The following is a 6,845-nucleotide window of genomic DNA, read 5'->3' on the forward strand; positions in this document are numbered from 1 at the left end:
TCTCAGATTCTGCAGCATCTGCCATTCCTACTATCTCTGTCATTGAGCAAAGCCTGGCACCCTCTCATGCATAGATCCACCACAGTGATTGCTATTAGACTGAACTTGTCATTCTGCTCCGGGAACAGTTGGTATGGGGATAAAAATAATGAGATAGATGTAGTAGGCGCCCTTTTTCCCTGAAGGTTTCTTTTTACATCGCGTATAGTTTCAAGAGTATATATGACCTGTGTGGCTACTTTTGGTGACATTTGGGAACCAAATTGAAGGAGAGGTCAGGTGGTGGCCATCTCCATCTCTTCTGACATGCACATATGTCCCCTGCAGCACAGTTCATTCAAAGGCCTTAAATAAGAATGTCACTTCCACGGCAGCCCCACTCTCAGGTATTGTCCTAAGCTCTCAAATTCCTACCTTGAACCTCTCTGACTGTCTATTTTCTTTATCAAACCCGTCTAAGTATCATTTATGTGGTCGACCATCAGATTCTGCCAAGTGCAGTGACATATTTTACTGATTTGAGGGAATTATATGAATGCAAATTTATGTTGTTGGTGTCCCTCACTGTGTTTTGTTTCCTGGAAGCGGTGAAGTCTCTGTTTTGTGATGCTAGTGGGAGCCTCAACCCAAAAGAATGGTTTTGGGAACAGAGCAGTAGGTAGAAATACAGTTATCTCTCAAACCACCTCTGGTAGTGGCATCTGCCCCACAGGAAGACCCAGCACTACCTATCAGGCGATGTAGGTTGCGGTCACTGTGAGTATCCCATCTTCTCGACCTCACCCCTCACCTGAGGTATGGTGACCCTCAGGTTAAACCACCGCCTGTGGTCACTTTCCAATGAGAAAGCAACCCTATGGTCCTTTGGGACTATAGAAACTTTACCTTACTTTAAGTTATAATATATGTCCTGGATGGCATAACTATCACTGGATCAGAGACACAGGAAAAATAGTGACACCTGCTCATGGACCTATGATACATATGAATTGCAGACTATATACTACCTAACATGCGGCAATTCAGATTATATTCGATGTGGTACACTTTGCAACATCCCATTATTTACTGTGTTATAATGTATATGACATTCTTCACTCTCCATCATAAAATTTACATATTCAGGCTGTAGGTACCGAGTTACGAACTGAGTTCAGAATTAAGGAACATTATGAGGGGAAATGCTTTTGTAACCAATGAGTGCCTGAAGAACGGTAGCAAAACTAAGACTTACAGAAAATCCAAGCTTTTTCCAGCATTTAATACTGTCAAAATCATTCCTTAACCACACACCTAGAGTCTTTTATAAAGACCAACATCAAAGGTTTAATGTCAAGGACTGTCTTTCAAAGGGGCCGAAAACTGCAAAAGATAATTGGAGAATCCCTGCTAAAAGCAAAGGATCGGTCCAGTGGAACCGGCGGCAGGCAACATACAATCACACTGTACGCTTGCTTCAAATGTTCAACTCCCACTCACTCGCTGCTTTCCCCAATCAGGAACAGGGCAGAAATCACACGACACCAGGTTAAAACCCAACAGGTTTATGTGAACACACAAGCTTTCGGAGCCTCAGTCCTTCTTCAGGTGAGAGGCAGTATCAAAGACAGAATTTATGAGTAAAAGATCAAAGGTTCGCCATTAATGAAAACTTGTGTTTTCACATAAACCTGTTGGGCTATAACCTGGTGTCGTGTAATTTCTGACCTTGTCCATCCCAGTCCAAGACCGGCACCTCCACATCATGCCCGTTCAGGAAAGGCATGCCCGGGAGACTGACTTACATGAGCTTATTGCAGACCGGGGGGTTGAAGTACTTCTTGTTTTCTTTGATCCATTTGTTAACGTTGTAAAACAGCCCCATCGTTTGGATATCGTGAGTTTAGTGATGTTAGCACCTGAGAAAGAGAAATATTAAATAACATGCAAGTCTTGATATCATCTTACCCAATGCATTGTAATAACTCCCTGCCTATTTTTCTAAGCAACCTGTTCTGAAATATTATCACACACCATTGGCGCAGCAAGGCCTGGTGTTGAGCTTTGAAATTCTCACACAGAAGCAGGGGCAAGTGATTTCAGACTCGCTTTATTGACCATGACGAGGGGTGGGCCCTGGTAAACGCTTTTGATTGGAAATTTATAAGCTGGGGAGAAGGCTGGCCTTTTAGAAGAACCTGGAATAATTTCAACAAGGTGCCCTTATTCGAGACATAAACTTCCAGCAGTTCCCACCTTTCCAAATAGTCCCACAATTAGGAGTAGACTGCTGTATATGGAATAGTTAAGGGCTACGTATTTTAAAGTGAAAGATACAGCACAGGTCACATGATTATCGCAAGTCCTAAGTATGCATGGTCCTTACAAATGTATTTCTTCAAACATGGCCTGGGGTCCTGTGAATTCTGCCTCGAAGAAATCAGGTACAGAAAGATGAGGGTAAAGATGGAATGAGAAACATTTAAAAAAAAAACTGAGACCCTTCTGAAGAAGGGTACCGACCCCAAACGTCAACGTTCTCCTCCGCTGATGCTATCTGGCCTGCTGTGCTCCTCCAGCTCCACACTGTGTTACCTCTGACTCCAGCATCGGCAGTTCCTACAATCACTTTTTAAAAAAGGTCGTCATCACTCAAAATGAACAAGTCTCCCAGACCAGAAAGGATACATCCCAGCCGTGAGACAACAGATGTTCTGACCACAATCTTTCAGTTCTCTATGGTTCCGAGTGTGGCGTCAGAGAGAGGACTGGACAGTGATAAATTTTACAGTCCTGTTCGAAACGTATGCATACAACTACAGACCAGACATCAATAGTTGGAAAGTCTACTTGACAACATTGGCCAGATCCAAATTAAAAATGACATCCAGCAGAGAGTTAATAAAGGAAAGTGGTGCCTGACAAACCAGACTGAATTATTTGATGAAACAGTGGAGAAGGTTGATAAAGGTAATGCAGTAGTTACGTGTATCTGGACATACAACAAAACACATTTGATACAAGTACTACATAACAGACTTAATCAAAAATTAAAAGTAAATGACATTAAAGGGATGGTATGTAATTAGTCAAGGTATAGCCATTAGAGACTAATAGTGAATGGATTTATTTTCATATTAGAGACATGTATTTGTGGATGTGCCGGGGTTCAGCAATTGCTTTCTTGTTATGTAAAATTATCTAGATTTGGGTATCAGGAGAACAATTTCAAACTTTGTGATTGATACAAAACATGGCAACATTAGTAAATAGTCATCAGGATAATAAAGTTCAGGAGAACATAAACAGACTGGTGAAATGGACAGACGCTAGCAAATAAAATTTAATGTGGTAATTGTGAAGGGGTTTACTTTGGGAGAAACTATATCAACAAGTGACATATTACATGAATGACACCATTCTAAAAAGACAAAATGTGTAAGAGATGAGAAGGGAGAGTTTATGTACAGTCAAGCTTTATTCCTATGATGGGGGAAAGGTATGGTATATGAATGTAATTCTCTCTGGGTCACAAAAGAAGTAGAAGGTAAGAGATGAAGTAGATAAATGTGTCTATGACAGATGTCAAGTAGACAATACAATTGATAATCAGACATGATATAGGAATTTCAGAGGGGAATTCAAAAAGAAAATATGCGAAGCAAAGAAATAGTACGAGAAGATACCAGCAGGGAAAATAAATTGTTGAATGTTTATGTCCAGTTTTGGGCACTACAGTAGATGGATGTTGTACCTCAGAAAGGTTAGAGATTATGCCTGATATAATGATATCAAGGATGAGGGACTTAATTTATGTGGAGATACTGCAGAAGCTGGAATATACTTCTTAGACCAGTGAACAGAAAAGAGAGATCAACTGGAGATGTTCTAAATTATAAGGAGTTCTGATGAAGAAAGCAGGAAGAAAATGTTCCCTCTGGTGTGTTGATAACTAGACATAAAAGATTTTAAATGATTGAGACAAAATGAAAAGGAAATGAAGAGAATTTGTTTCACATAGAGGATTGTTAAGATTTGAAAATCTCTGCTTAAAAAGAGTGCTGGAGAGGATTCACTTGCTGTGCTGTGGGGAAAAGGCTGAGGTGTGAAGCTAAATTTAAACATTGTTAAAATGCTTATAAAATAAATTTTGTATATTTTCCAAGATGGAGGAGACTCTAAATTCATGTCATTCTCCCCTTCATATTAGTTGCACCCTTTTTAACAACATGAATGATTCATCCAATTTCTTTATACTCTGTGAGATTTGTACCTTTTTAAACTGTAAAAAAGTGTTACATTGTATTCATGTCTTTGAGACTAGTTTTTATAGTACACCTGAATTTTTTTTATTCAAAGTAATGATTTTTAGTGCATCTTTCTTCTGCTTTTGACTTTTTCACTCAAATTACTTGATCTTATACTGCTGAGTTAACAATTTTCTTAACTAAATTCCTTCACAATTACTTTAAGTTTAAAGAGTTTTTTTTTCTGCTGTGCTGCCAACACTTTTAAGTGATTATAATGATGCTTAATTATTAAATATAGCAACTTAAGTCTTCTTTTAGCTTCTCAGGCTAGATATTTCTTTAATTTGAGAACTTTTACCTTTCATCAAAGGAAATAACTTCAGGTGTCAGATATCAATTGCATTAAATGTTCAGCTTTATGATTTTTAGCTGTGATGAGACTTTTGTGGTCTTCACAGTTTTTTCAGTATTTTCCACCATTACTAACAGTTTCCAACTTCTGCAGACAGGCTTAGTACTGTTATTGCTTTAGCAGCCTTTTTAAACTATCAGTTTGCTGCTTTCACAGAAGCTTACTGGCTCTGTGTACTTTTAAGTTGCTGAAATTTTTTTATTTAAATTGGTTTTCTTACTGGAATGATTTTCTTCTTTTTTCTCCTCGGATGTCGGTGGCTTTTATAGGGCTGAAGTTTCTGTATCACCCACCGGTGAAAGATAACTGCTTTTCAATACAGGAGGCCATTTCCAGTCCGCATTGTATAAGCCAATTCACACCTTAAAGGTCTAACTAACATTGAGAGAGAAGTTCTGCCCATCAGGATAAAAGGACTATACCTGGAAGGAGCTAACCAGTGTGTTTCAGTATTCTAAGGTGTGAGTTCAGTAAACCTCTATGTGTACAAAAGTTAATGTGTACTTTTAAGTCTTGCCTGAAGTCTCACAAGGGCCTAACATGTAACTCAGATGCAATTTGTAATGCAGCTATTTAGTTTATCAAGACTGAGCCTCTTCTGTGTCCAAAAACTTTGTGTGGGCATTCTTCCCCATTTAATATCAGTAATTTAGACTAATACCATTGTTAGCATTTTATATGTGAGAATGGTGCCCAGCCGTTGCTGCCATGGTATGTTGTGCTAATTTCCACCAGTATCAGCTGATATGTTTTAGTTAGATTCACTGCCATCAATCCTTCTAAATGATATTAGTCTAAATTACTGATATCAAATGGGGAAGAATGCCCACACAAAGTTTTTGGACACAGAAGAGGCTCAGTCTTGATAAACTAAATAGCTGTATTATAAATTGCATCTATTATATGTTAGGCCCTTGTGAGACCTCAGGCAAGACTTAAAAGTACACATTAACTTTTGTACACATTGAGGTTTACTGAACTCACACCTTAGAATACTGAAACACACTGGTTAGCTCCTTCCAGATATAGTCCTTTTATCCTGATGGGCAGAACTTCTCTCTCAATGTTAGTTAGACCTTTAACGTGTGAATTGGCTTATACAATGCGGACTGGAAATGGCCTCCTGTATTGAAAAGCAGTTATCTTTCACTGGTGGGTGATACAGATTTAGAAGTCTGCTTGAAAGTTTCATAAGAGGCAAAAACCCTCACCACATCTACAATTCATATACCACAGGGTTACAGACCAAAACTTGGGATTGGATGAGACTGAATGGCTCTATTACAATCAGCATGGGTATGATGGGCTGAACGGCCTACTTTGATGTTATAAATCTGTTACACAAAACAAACCTTCTTTGGTTTCTCTAGGTGTGCCACATCCTATTGTCAACAGGCTTGGCAGTATTACATATCATGTATCATCTCATAGCCAACAACTCACAGACACCAAGCAGGAGGAGAGAGTGAAGTAGCCTCCACATTGTAGACATTGCAACCCTCTCACTCCCCTTCTCCATTGTAGGCATTGCTGCCCCCGCATCCCCCGCTGTAGTCACAGCAATCCTCTCCCCTGCCATTGTAACACTCTTCCTCATTGTGGAGCCCTTCTCCCCAATTGTAGATGTTGTCGACCACATCTGCACCCATTGTAGACAACCCAGACCCTCCTCACCCACATTGTAGACAACCCAGCCCCCTCCTCACCCACATTGTAGACAACCCAGCCCCCTCCTCACCCACATTGTAGACACTGCAGGCACATTCTCCCCTCCAATGTAGACATTCCAGACCCCTCCTCTGAATTGCTGAACCCTCATCCCTATATTGTCAACACTGCACACCGCTTCTCCCCAATTTTGACACTGTTACCAGCTGCTCTCCCACATTGTAGGCATTGTACAGCCCTCCTCCCTCTCACTGTACATATTGCAGCCACTTCCTTCCCCCCATTGTAGACATTGCAAATCCCTCCTCCCCCCATTGTAAACACTGCAAACCCCTCCGCCCCCCCATTGTAAACACTGCAAACCCCTCCTCCCCCCCATTGCAAACAGTCACCCCCTTACCCCCCATTGTAAACACTGCAAACCCCTCCTCCCCATTGTAAACACTGTCACCCCCTTACCTCCCATTGTAAACACTGCAAACCCCTCCTCCCCCCATTGTAAACACTGCAAACCCCTCCTCTCCCATTGTAAACAC

This window comes from Rhincodon typus, chromosome 9 (genome assembly GCF_021869965.1).
Source record: "Rhincodon typus isolate 14 chromosome 9, sRhiTyp1.1, whole genome shotgun sequence".
Lineage (NCBI taxonomy): Eukaryota > Metazoa > Chordata > Chondrichthyes > Orectolobiformes > Rhincodontidae > Rhincodon > Rhincodon typus.